Genomic DNA, 14,241 nt, shown 5'->3' with positions numbered 1-14,241 from the left:
ATCGTGCGGTTAGCGTTTTTGGACGCTGCTGTGGCCCTGGAGGGACCAGGAGGTCGCAAATTGGACCAGGAGAGAGAGGGGACGTCGAGCAAGACAAGGAGCCCTCTCAGCAGCAGGTAGCACTCGGAGAAGTGCCAGAAACAGGCACTACGAGGATGCGTGAAACGGTGCTCACCCGAAGTCGCACAAAGGAGTCCCACGTCGCCGGGGACCAACTTAGAAAGTCGTGCAATGCAGGTTAGAGTGCCGTGGACCCAGGCTTGGCTGTGCACAAAGGATTTCCGCCGGAAGTGCACAGGGGCCGGAGTAGCTGCAAAAGTCGCGGTTCCCAGCAATGCAGTCTAGCGAGGTGAGGCAAGGACTTACAGTACCTCCACCAAACTTGGACTGAAGAGTCACTGGACTGTGGGGGTCACTTGGACAGAGTTGCTGGATTCGAGGGACCTCGCTCGTCGTGCTGAGAGGAGACCCAAGGGACCGGTAATGCAGCTTTTTGGTGCCTGCGGTTGCAGGGGGAAGATTCCGTCGACCCACGGGAGATTTCTTCGGAGCTTCTAGTGCAGAGAGGAGGCAGACTACCCCCACAGCATGCACCACCAGGAAAACAGTCGAGAAGGCGGCAGGATCAGCGTTACAGAGTTGCAGTAGTCGTCTTTGCTACTATGTTGCAGGTTTGCAGGCTTCCAGCGCGGTCAGCAGTCGATTCCTTGGCAGAAGGTGAAGAGAGAGATGCAGAGGAACTCGGATGAGCTCTTGCATTCGTTATCTAAAGTTTCCCCAGAGACAGAGACCCTAAATAGCCAGAAAAGAGGGTTTGGCTACCTAGGAGAGAGGATAGGCTACTAACACCTGAAGGAGCCTATCAGAAGGAGTCTCTGACGTCACCTGGTGGCACTGGCCACTCAGAGCAGTCCAGTGTGCCAGCAGCACCTCTGTTTCCAAGATGGCAGAGGTCTGGAGCACACTGGAGGAGCTCTGGACACCTCCCAGTGGAGGTGCAGGTCAGGGGAGTGGTCACTCCCCTTTCCTTTGTCCAGTTTCGCGCCAGGGCTAAGGGGTCCCCTGAACCGGTGTAGACTGGCTTATGCAGAATTGGGCACATCTGTGCCCAACAAAGCATTTCCAGAGGCTGGGGGAGGCAACTCCTCCCCTGCCTTCACACCATTTTCCAAAGGGAGAGGGTGTAACACCCTCTCTCAGAGGAAGTCCTTTGTTCTGCCATCCTGGGCCAGGCCTGGCTGGACCCCAGGAGGGCAGATGCCTGTCTGAGGGGTTGGCAGCAGCAGCAGCTGCAGTGAAACCCCAGGAAGGGCAGTTTGGAAGTACCAGGGTCTGTGCTACAGACCACTGGGATCATGGGATTGTGCCAACTATGCCAGGATGACATAGAGGGGGCAATTCCATGATCATAGACATGTTACATGGCCATATTCGGAGTTACCATTGTGAAGCTACATATAGGTAGTGACCTATATGTAGTGCACGCGTGTAATGGTGTCCCCGCACTCACAAAGTCCGGGGAATTGGTCCTGAACAATGTGGGGGCACCTTGGCTAGTGCCAGGGTGCCCTCACACTAAGTAACTTTGCACCTAACCTTTACCAGGTAAAGGTTAGACATATAGGTGACTTATAAGTTACTTAAGTGCAGTGTAAAATGGCTGTGAAATAACGTGGACGTTATTTCACTCAGGCTGCAGTGGCAGGCCTGTGTAAGAATTGTCAGAGCTCCCTATGGGTGGCAAAAGAAATGCTGCAGCCCATAGGGATCTCCTGGAACCCCAATACCCTGGGTACCTCAGTACCATATACTAGGGAATTATAAGGTTGTTCCAGTAAGCCAATGTAAATTGGTAAAAATAGTCACTAGCCTGTTAGTGACAATTTGGAAAGAAATGAGAGAGCATAACCACTGAGGTTCTGATTAGCAGAGCCTCAGTGAGACAGTTAGTCACTACACAGGTAACACATTCAGGCACACTTATGAGCACTGGGGCCCTGGTGAACAGGGTCCCAGTGACACATACAACTAAAACAACATATATACAGTGAAAAATGGGGGTAACATGCCAGGCAAGATGGTACTTTCCTACAATGAGAAACTACACCGCCCTCAGATCAGCCAGGCGCATACACCACCAGCTCATCCGGACCACCAAAGGATCCTTCTTCAAAGAGAGGCTAGACAACAATGCACACAACAGCAAGGAACTATTCAACATCATCAAAGAACTCACCAAACCCAAATCCAGCGCCACCAACCCTCCCCAATCACAAGATCTCTGCGACTCCCTCTCCAGCTACTTCCACCGCAAGATCACAGACATACATGAAAGCTTTGCAACGCCGTCCCCCCCCCACCACCACCACCACTGACCCAACCAACACCACTGCACCCCACCTTACCAACGTACTGAACACCTGGACCTCCACCAAAGATGAAGAAACCACCAAAACCTTGAGCACCATCCACTCAGGCTCCCCAACAGATCCCTGCCCCCACCAAGTCTTCAACAAGGCCAGCCAAATCATCGCTCCCCAGCTCCGGTCTGTCATCAACAGCTCCTTTGAGACCGCCACTTTCCCGGATATCTGGGAACATGCCGAAATCAACGCCTTGCTCAAAAAACCCAAAGCCAACCCCGAAGACCTCACAAACTACTGTCCTATCCCTCTACTCCCCTTCCCCGCGAAGGTCATAGAGAAGATACTCATCAACCAACTTTCCCGTTTCCTAGAGGACAACAACATACTCGACGCCTCCCAGTCTGGATTCCGCAAAAAAACACCCTCACCGAGACCGCCCTCATCGCCTGCACCGACGACATCAGGACCAGGCTCAACAAGGGTGAAACCGTTGCCCTCATCCTTCTAGACCTCTCCGCAGCCTTCAACACCGTATGCCATCAAACCCTTCGCACACGCCTCTTCAGTGCCGGAATTTGCCACAAAGCCTTGGACTGGCTCACGTCCTTCCTCTCCGAAAGAACCCAAAAAGTTTGTTTCCCCCCTTTCCGGTCTAAAGCCACCAAGACCATATGCGGAGTCCCCAGAGATCCTCACTCAGCCCCACCCTCTTCAATATCTACATGGCTCTGCTCGCCAGCATCGTCTGACCCCACGGCCTCACCATTATTTCCTCGACGACAACATCCAGCTCATCCTCTCCCTCACGAGGAACCCCTCAACGGCCAAGAACAACCTCAACACTGGACTTCCCACCATCGCTAATTGGATGACAGCTAGCCACCTCAAGTTGACTTCAGGAAAAACCAAGATCATCTTCTTCAGACCCAACAAGTCTGCATGGAATGACTCTTGGTGGCCAGCCACCCTGGGACCACCCCTGACACCCACCACCACCCACGCACGCAACCTCAGCTTCATACTAGACTCTTCTCTCTCCATGACCCAGCAAGTCAACGCCATATCATCCTCTTGCTTCAACACCCTCTGTATGCTCCACAAGACCTTCAGGGGGATTCCCATAGAAACCAGAAGAACAGTCACTTACGCCCTTGTGAGCAGCAGACTGGACTACGGCAACACCCTCTTTGCTGGAACTACAGCCAAACTTCAGAGAAAACTCCAGCGCATCCAGAACGCCTCGGCACGACTCATACTCAACCTCCCTCGCCACAAACACATCTCCGCTCACCTCAAAACCCTACACTGGCTACCCATCAACAAAAGGATCATCTTCAAAATCCTAATCCACGCTCACAAAGCCCTCCATGACAACGGACCGGCCTACCTCAACGACCGACTCAACTTCCACATCCCGACACGCCAACTCCGGTCTGCCGATCTCGCCCTTGCAACTGTCCCTCGCATCCAACGCACCACGTCCGGCGCCAGATCCTTCTCCCAACTCGCCGCCAAGATCTGGAACTCCCTCCCCACCAACCTATGCAAGACCCAGGACCTCTTGTCCTTCAGAAAGCGCCTCAAGACATGGCTCTTCGAGCAGGAGCACCCCCCCTTCCTCAGCGCCTTGAGACCCTACCGGGTGAGTAGCGCGCTCAACAAATTGATTGATTGATTGATTGATTAAGCCTTGACTGTGGCATAGCGTTTTTTATTTACTTTAAGCCATGTTCCGCAGCAGCCCAACTGCTGTGCAGCATGCAAAAAAAATTGGCCACAGTAATAGAATTTGCTTAGGCGAAACCTGTTGGCTTTACCAATGCTTATTGCTTTTACTGCCTAGCACGTTTCAATTACACCTGGACATTATAGTTGGGTTCTGAATTTACCCGTACAAAACCATAGAAATTCAGCAGTAATAGTTATAGTTCTTTTAAGTAACTATAACTTGCGCCCTTGCCATGCACAGTTTTCTTATCAAAAATATTTTTGGCAGTGTCGCAGTGATAACATCAAAGATGCCATACAAGATCTCACGAATGACATAATATGTGCAGTAATTAGCTGTGCATGCTGAATTTCTGTGGTTTTGTATGAGTATAAACATCTAACCCCACACTACGCACGTCCTTTGTCTGGGCAGCGCAGGTTGGCCACAGGGCCTGTCTGTCAGTGGATCTGTGAGTGGGTGTATGAGTGTTTGTGTGAGTCTGAAAGTGGGTGTGTGGATATGAGGGGGTGCATGAGTGTCTGAGTGGGTGTGTAAGTGGACACGTGAGTCTCTGACTGCATGTATGAGTGAATTAATTAGTGTATGAAAGAGTCTCTGGGCTTTCTTTCAAATTTTTACATATGTGTGAATAATTCATAAAAAGATGTGAATTATTGCAAATATTACGCATGGCGATGCAAAATTATTTTAAACCCATAATTTGCATCTAAAACACACATGTATCACACCCCTGGGGTCAGGATACCTGCATTCTGACTACTTATGACACTTTCAATTTGGATTTTCACCCCTGGGGACCGTGACCCGTGAAATAAAATGGCAGCCGCAACTGTGTAGTCAGGTTGTGGTGGGCCAATTGCATCACTTCTTTTTGCATGCTTATTTGCAAAACTTTTGTGAATTTCACGAATTATTCACGAAATATTCACAAAATATTTCTGGCCAGAGATATAGTAATGTATTGTCCCTTTTAATATCTGAAAAACTACTGAACAGATTCACACCAAATAAACTAAAGCGTAATCTGTGTACCAACAGCTAGCTTTCTGCCAAATTTAGTTTAATTCCATCCAGTGGTTCAGACTGTAGTTGTGTCTAGAGAATCCTGTGGGAATTAACATGGGAAATGCAACCTTTGAGCCCCCTTTGCCTCGGCCCCTGCTTGACGGATCACCCCGAAACTTTCCATGCGCAACAAGAATCACCGCAACACTTTTTTTGGGGAAAATTTTGTGAAGATTCGTCAAACGATGTCAAAGATAAAGGCATGTCAAAAAAATGCCTTTTCCTGGAAACATGGACTAATTATTTAACTACCTAGTGGCGACAGCCACCAGGATGGAGATATATATATGTTGCAATCTTATTGCTACACCTCAACAATGCCAGAAGACCAGCATTGGCAAAGCAGTTCGGTCTAGCCTTGCCAGACATGCATTTTTTCACTTTTTTATTGAAAGCATATACCACAAAAAAATAAAAAGGAAAAAATATGCCTCCATCTAAACGTGGTCACTGTGTGCTTGCATTAACATTTTTATATTAACAAAAAAAAAAAAAAACTCAAGCAGCAGTTTTCCTAGTGTTTTTCTTTTAATAACCCTTGTAGCTGCACCATGATTTTATTAATACTAATAGATTAGATAAGAATAAATGACCATTTGATCAACAATCAAACCCCAAAGGCTACCATGTTGCACTAACACACATATATACCTTTATAACACATAGTTGCCAAACTGCTTGTGAATCCAACATAGACACATTGAAGGAACAATCCTTTCTATACTGAGGCAATAATGCACTGTTAGAAATTTGGTCTCTAGTTGGCAGAGGTATGCATCCTGTCCAAGTAGGGACTACAGTCCTAGTCAGGGAAAGTCCGCTAAAACACCTTAAATTAACCTGGTAGCTTGGCAGAGGCAGGCTTAACTTAGGAGGCAATTTATAAAGTATGTGTGCAAGACTTAAAAACAGTAAAAGAGTGAAAACACCCCACCAAGGTACAAAAATAGATCCAAAATCCAATAAGTATAAGTTGAGATATTAATTTATAAAGAATATCTGCAATTGTAGTGCTTAAAATCTCCATGGATGCGTCCTCGTCCAGCTGCAGAGTTGACGATCTGCAGGCAGGGTTGCGGTGTAGAAACCTTTGTGATGAAGATGATGTGTCGTACAACCGTACACCTGGCGATGCAAAGGATATACACCAGGGCTGGTGGTGATGCATTGATCTTGAGATGCGCGGTTAGAGATGCAATGTTCTCGTCTGCAGCAGCGATGCGTCGAGGAGATATGCTGTGGTACTGATTGGCGCAGTTACAGCGATGCGTGGATTTTCTGAGGACACAGCTGCAGAGCACGGTTCTAAGGACCTAGGGCTGGATTGGCAACACTTGGCAGTATAGGACTCACAATTGGCATAGTTCAGAAGCTGTAGCAGAGGTGAGTAAAGTCTTTGATGTTCCTGAGACTTCAGAAAAGGAGGAAAGCCAGCCAGCCCGCCCTTGGAGTCGCTTAGTTCTGGGAATGAAGAAAGGAACATCCAGTGCTTCTCACTCCCAAGAAAGGAAGGCCGCAGGGCAGGCACAGCTAAGCTGGAGTCCAGAAGAGTGGCAGTCCTCTCAGCAGCACAGCAGTCCTTCTTCCTGGAAGAGGATCCTCAGATCCAAAAGTGTACTAATTTGGTAGGGTCAGAAGTCCAGTTCTTTTATACCCAGTGGTGCATCTGAAGTGGGGGTGACTTCAGAGAGAGGCTTTGAATCCAAACAAGTGCTCCTTTTCCTGCCCTGGCTCCGGACACACCACAGGGGGGGTAGGTGGCTCTTTTTGTGGGGTCTGGCACAGCCTTATTAAGGTGCAAGTGTCAACTCCTCCCTCCCACCTAGCTCAGGAAGGCCCATCAGCCTGGTGATGGACCATCAGGATGTATATGGCACACCTCAGCTCCCTCTGTGTGTGACTGTCTAGATGGAATGTACAAAGCCCAACTGTCACCCAACCCAGACATGTAATGAAGGCAGACAGCAGGCACACACGGCTTAAAAGCAGAAAAATGCCAGCTTTTTGAAAGTGGCAGTTTTAAAGTTGTAATCATAAATCCAACTTTACAATTAAAGAGCATCTATTATTACAAGTCTAGAGATACCAAACTCAACAGTGACCCCTTCTCAATCAGGAATTACACTCAATAAATGTATTAAGCAATCCCTAATGTTATCCTAAGAGAGGAGTGGGCCTCAGAGTAGTGAAAAACGAATTTGGGAGTTTTTCACTACCAGGACATGTAAAACCAAAAACTATATTTCCTGCCTTTTACTTACACAGCACTCTGCCCTATGGACTACCTTGGGTCTACCTTAGGGGTGTCACATGTACTTTAGCACTGGTTAGGAGTGGTAAAGTGCTAAGAGTCCTAAGGCCAACAAAAACAAATCAGCAAAAAAGTGAGGCAAAGCAGACAAAGTTTGGGGAAAGACCACCCTAAGGCTTTGAGGTTTAACATGCACACAGTGTGTATATTTTGCTAATGATGGGAAAAGATAAGGACTGAATTCTTTTCACATTCTGTCTCAGATTGCGATCCCTTGACAATTCCCAAAACCAGTCTTCGAATCCTTCAAAACTAACAAAATACTACTCAGCCCAAGCATTAGATGCTTAAGCAGTCACATCCCAGAATATGTGCCATAAACAACCAATTTCTTGCATACTTGCCATAATAAATATCTCTGACTGATGGTAAGTCTTGTAAGTTATACCATGATTGTCTAGGTACTGTATTGAGTATGAGTATACGGTGTTAAATTAACAGGGACAATGTGACTGGGGATGGAATGGTTTTGAGAGCCACGAATTGTTTGAAAGTACCTTACTGATTTGATGACTGTTATTAACTGATAGTTTTTAATTGCTTTATCAATATTGTTATAGTTAAATGTATTTATTATTATTGTTTGACAAAAGATGTTTTTTAGTGTGAGGGAAGGTGTTGCATTGTATACATGTGTGTTGTGTTGCATGGCATTGAATACATATTGCCACACATATTATATTGCTATTTTTATGTAGTTCATGGTTCTGGAATGAAGCACTCGCGGACATTGAGTAGCAAGAATGTCAGTTGCCACCAAGACGATTGGTCTGTCTCAGGTCGTGGGCGGTTTTCACTGACTCAGTAAACCTTTTATTTAATATTCCTGCGGTGCCACATTCACTACAGAAGTGTAAGGCATTGCACAAATAGCTGAAAAGATCTTAGCAATGCTGTAGTGAGTTGTTAGACTTGTCGTTTATGTGAAATGAGCAATTAGGTTAAGAATCTATTCTGGATAGTTCTATTTATATTCAGGGAAAAAGTAACACTCAACTATGTACCCTGCAGCCATAATTATAGTATGCAACACTTCACTCTTAAATGTATAGGCCATGTGTAACTCACACCCTGCTCTCACTCCAAACGAAACACATGCAGTCCTCCTATTTAGTGCTCATTTTCATGGAAGCAGTCCCTGTGGTATCTTATGCTTAATTGGCTAATGAAGTGCAGTTGTCTCCCACTTCCCCCAAACTAGTCATCAGGACGAAGAGAGTTCCTGTTCTTCAAATACTCAACCAGTGAGTGCCACAAGTTGACATATTTATAGTCCAATTCATTGAATTCTCAAGTTATTTTTCCATGACCAGTAACAACCAGAGTTAGCTAGCCCATTCTTGCTTTGTGAGAAAGGCTGACTCCATTTGAAGCGATCATTTGTTTTGCCGCCATAGTAATATTAGTTATCAATCTCCAGTCTACCATGTGGAAATGCTTGATCTCTGACTGTCTAATGTTAAGCTTAATTGTAGCTGGGTCTGATCGCAGTGGATATTTCAGCACTCCTTTGAAGTGTTAAACTTTAAGAATTTCCTTAAAAAAAAAAAGTCAACCTGGGACATGCCCACCAGATGTGCTGTGTGTCTGTTATCTGGCTGCATCCCGTCCAGCATAGGCTATCTGTATCATACATCTGTTTTTGCTTAAAAGGTGTAACATGCCACTCAGTCACAATTGTATACATGAATTCCCAACTCTGTACACTTCTGCAAAGAGAAGAGTTCTGTGAAATGGCCCCCTAGATAGCCCTGCAACTATCTCAAATTTGAACATACCAGAGCAGAGCACATATCTGTTAGGGCAGCTTAGATATTGAGGTAGTCAAAAGCTTTTCCACACAGTCAGTGGTCTGTTAGCTGCCTCTTTAGTCACCGGATGGAGAGCCTAATTTCTCATTTGGAAATGCAAGCAATCAATTTCTTTCAGTTTATAGTCCTGCTTGCATAAAAGATTTAATTTTGCACCCTTGAAACAAGTACCTCAGCATCCTAAATCCTCCCTCCTCCAAGTTCTCGAAATCGCCCTGCCAAGAAATCTAAGTTATCCATAAGTGGCATGAACGGGGAGGGGAAGTTGGTCAATTTCTGGTGTCTCAAAACTAAGTCCCACACTTCCACTGTTGGTTGTAGGACCCTGGCAAGTCGTGCCTGTTTGGCTAGCCAAGGTATAGTTCACAGAGCACAGCTCATCACTGCCACCTAAATAGTTTAAAGAGTTTTTTGGTATAGAAGTGCAACGGTTGCATGTCCTGCAGACTTTTCCCCTCTCCAAAATAATAATGCAGAAGCATGGGTTGTGTCCAATAGCTACATATTAATTTTCTGGCCATCCAGTCTATCACAGATGGCTATGAAAAGTTTCTGTGGACATTACGCAGACACAACTGTGTTCTGTTTTAGATTTATTGTTACTGAAGGCTTTAAAAGGTCATTGATAGCACTGAAATATTGTACATCAGTAAAGTGTCATGAATTACACTTTAGCTAATGAGGCACATTAACCAGCTCTGCTAAGCACACACTCACAGGCAACTGCCACCTGTCCAAAACAATAGGTGAAATTCCTGTATAATAGTGTCAAATGTGTGCATATGTGGGTGTGTGGATTGGTGATGCTAGCACGCCCAGTCCTTAGTAAGTAAACTTACAATGGGTCGCGTATAAGTCGATTAACCTTGTGATTCGCATGGAGTATCCTAGCTATGTAGTAACCAATGTCCATCTGTAATCAATACTCAAACCAATAACCACTAAGAGAAACATTAAGTTCTCAGTGAATAGTGTCAACATTTCATGAATAACCACAACTCAATTATACGTTTTATCAATTTTATTTCCCTATTAGTTACAATACTAATTCATGAGGTTAATTCAAACGTATTCAGTCGACTTCAGTATTAATTCATTAGTGACCACCAATAACATAATCTAATCAGAACTTGAGAAAACATGCGTTCTGATGCCTCAGCATAAGCCAATAATGATGAATATGTTAACATGAATAGCAGAGTTCAGCAAATAAGTCTGTCAATTATTTGTCCCCATATATGTCAACGTCTCACTTATAGGAAACCTTAACTATCCCAGAACTATCCCAGATTAGCATTAGAGTGTGGGACTTCATGCGAAAACAGTTTGGAACATGAATTTGGAAAAACACCTAACTAAGAAAAAAAACCTATAAAACAGGGCAGTTGGTACCTAGAAAGAAAAGGCACAAAAAGCCAATCAGTCACACTGTCATAGCTACCTATCCACGATATGGATCAGTAACAAAGTCTGTCTTCGTCTTCAGGTCATCAATTGATCAGCAATGCATCAGCAATGCATGAGGCTCTCATGAGCCCAATGACAGAATTTCGAATCTCTTTGAACACCCACGCCTAACCTCCGACATCTGAAGTTTTCTCCCTTTGTCACAACATTATATCAGAGTTGCCCAGTCCATCCCCTATTCCTAATTGGTCAGTTGATCACCAGTTATTTCCTTACCCAACAACCTTAATTTTACAAATCTCTGAATTCTAATATTAGCCGTTCTCAGGGTGTCGATTGGTTCACTGTACGATGTCCTCATCATCTGCCTCATCAGGTATCGAAAATGTTGCATCTTCTTCTCCAGTCAGTGTCTCTATTGTTCGAGTCCTGGGAAAGTACATCTCGTCTGCTTTACACCGATTTTGATATATACTCTAGTCCCATCATCTCCTGTCCGTTGGTACATTGCAGAAAATTCTAGCTAAGCAGACTTTATTAACACGAGCAGTTCAGGGTCAGTTCGGCACATTCGCTTCTCTACATTGCATGATTATTCAGCTTCTGCATGAGGCCTGGCAAAAACCATGCCACTACTTCGGCTAAGTTGGCTCTACAATATAAAGTAAAACATACGTTATATATCTCAATATGACATATTACTACATTATTTTTACGCATTCTCAACATTTCACGTATTTTTAGTCATTTTAATATAATTCGTGTATCTTGGTGACCACTCTCTGTGGGCACCATTTCAAATGTACACATTAATTTTCTATATTATGTATTTATGCCATTTTCTTGTTGATCAAAATGCATAAACACTCATCAATATTTCTAATTAACATATCTGCGTCAGCAGTGAGTAAGTCAATGCAGTAATGAATCGGTGGTTAGCAAATTGGACGAATGAGTAAGTGGCTACATGAATGAGTAGTGAGTGCATGAATGGATGAGTTGAATTTTGCCTGTTAGCTACATCATGTGAATAATAGGTGAGTGCAGGATTGATTCAGCAACCCAACACTTGTTCATATAGCCATGCACTCTTTCATCAGTCTCTGAATCTTTCTCACGTTTCCACTGAACTAGCACACTACACACAAGTTCACAATCATTGAATCAGCACTTCCTAGTAACTTTTCTTAATGTGTGTTCCTTCTAATGTAGCAGCCAAGTTCTTAAATGTATGCACCATAATTCGTCTTGTGCCCTTTAGTATGCAAGCTTTATGCTTCTCATCTTCTCTACAGTTTTCAGCTTCTTCCACTGGCATAGCAAGAGGGTCCATAGCTATTGGCCAGGAGGGAGGGACGGAGGGCTAGGATTTATTTTTTATTAAGAAAGAGTACCGACCATTTATCTGCTTATGGGGTTTTTGTAGTGGTCAGACAGGTGCTGATGAACAACGTCGTCTTCTAAACATTGCAAATCTTGATAAATGTAAACTGATATATGAGTGCTTTGCCAGCCTAAAATATGCCTACAATCTGTTTTTTTATTTTCCTAATGTTTTTTCTGTTGCATTATTGAAAACACTAATACAAATGTCCTGGTTTTAATTGTTTCCTTATTCATCACCATAATAGGAAAATGGAGGGAGTACTGGAACTGCCAGATAGGAGGAGATTGTTTAAAACTCCTTTGAATACTTTGTCCATTAGATTCCAGTTAGTCGAAAATCTTTGAAGTAGAGGAGGTAACTATGCATGTGTCCTCTAATAAAGCACTTAAGGAGTTTTCACCTGCAAGGGTTGAGCATGAGATCCTAAAACTCCATAATGATTCTGTGAATGATGTTCTCGAAGAGTTCATTGTTCATGCTCAATGAAATTTGAAAACGGTCCTTTTGACATAAACCTTGAACACTGAACAAATATAGCCTTTATGTGTTAACATCTGTGATGGGTCACCTGCTTGTTGTAATGCTGTTCAGACCATTAATTTTCTTTTGCTTTACTAAAGTGATGGTGTATTGCTGTATAATGCTCTCTAGAGTCATGCCGAAACAGCCCATGTACCAATGTACAGTCTGCAGCATAAATCAGAAAGGTTAATGGCCCACAGTCAATGTTGAAAGACCTTTTGTCTCCTCATGGGAGTTTTTAGCCACATAAGGAAGAGGATGCCCTAACTCAGAGTTGTCCTTTCAGGCAAATAATGGCATTGCCAGTGCTGTGAAGCATTGGCAACAAAAGAACAAGCATTGGCAAAGCCAATAAGTCTCATTTATGTGAGAGCTGTAGGCTTTGCCAAGATCGTTCAGCCATGTTGTACAGCAGTGTGACTGCTGTTCAGCATGGCTAAAGGTTAGTGGCATGGTGTAGAAGAATGTGGAGTAGAGTGGGGTACAATGGAGTGGCGTAAAGTAGAGTGGCATAAACTGTAGTAGCGAAGAGCAGAGTAGAGTACAGTGGCGTAGAGTAGGGTGGTTTACAGTGGGAGTGAGTGCTGTGGGGTGGTTTTGAGTGGAGTGGCATGGAGTGGTGTAGAGTGGAGTGCCATAGCGTGGCATTGTGTGATGTTGGGTAGAGTGGCATAGAGTGAAGCGGAGCAGGTTGGTGTGGAGTAAAGTGGTATAGAATGTCATAGAGTGGAACGGAGGGGCTTAGGGTAAAGGAGTGAAGCAGGGTAGAGTGACTTAGAGTAGTACAGTTGTGGGTGTAAGTAAATAGAGTCAACAGAAATGGCAGATAGGGTGAAAGCAACATAAATAAGAAGATGTATGCCTGTGTTAAAAATAGGAAACCACATTGCACGTCTAGGAATAATACCAAAACGCTTATGAAAAATACTAGTGCATTGCAAAAAAAACAAGGAAGAATAAAGGTGAGGAAGAACACATGTAATTGGTCCATGCTCCATGGAGGAACTAACACAAGAAAGTAAGGGAAATCTACAGGAGCTATGCAATTGAAAATTATAAATGAGAGTGACAACAAAAACATTTAATGGTATGCTCTGAGCAGGTTGTAAGCCCACTGAATTGTAAATGGTACGTCTTGCATCACAGCAGATGAGCTGTGTAAGCAATATCTAAAAAAGAGAGCAATGATGTGTGTTTGAACTTTGGCTAAAAGCAAAAATATTTTTGGCTCCAAAAAACACACATTGAAATAGTAGTTCTTTGCACTTAAGGGAACTAGTTGTCTATGTGCTCCTTTTGAATGCCATACCTCATAGTGGAGTCCTAAAACATTGCCAAACCTAACCATTGACCTCACAGGCTTATAGATAAAGTCAGTAAAGAATTATGACCTGCATCAACAAGAACAACAATAAAATAAATTGCGATGAAAAATATTAACATTGAATGAAAATAACTGGTGATGGCTGTACCCCAAACATGGTGTGGATTAGAAAGCATGTTTTATACTTTAATATATTGATAAATTATAATGTGTTTTCCTGTTGTTCTTTGGAAATATTTTAGTACTTGTGGGTCTTAGCCTGTTGCTATATATGAGTAAGGCGATTTGTATTAGAATTTGGTATGTGTTTCAAGTG

The 14,241-nt window shown here is 43.9% G+C and overlaps 1 protein-coding gene across 1 annotated transcript in view; it reads left to right on the top strand.

The window, feature by feature from the left end:
* The window catches only part of POGLUT2 (protein O-glucosyltransferase 2), a 204,414-nt gene that overhangs the window by 36,910 nt on the left and 153,263 nt on the right, over positions 1–14,241 (top strand). The gene's annotated exons all lie outside the window — the stretch shown is intronic.

The sequence above is a fragment of the Pleurodeles waltl genome, chromosome 8 (genome assembly GCF_031143425.1).
Source record: "Pleurodeles waltl isolate 20211129_DDA chromosome 8, aPleWal1.hap1.20221129, whole genome shotgun sequence".
Lineage (NCBI taxonomy): Eukaryota > Metazoa > Chordata > Amphibia > Caudata > Salamandridae > Pleurodeles > Pleurodeles waltl.
The sequence above is the reverse complement of the archived record's forward strand: the minus strand, read 5'-3'. Positions and strand labels throughout refer to the sequence as shown.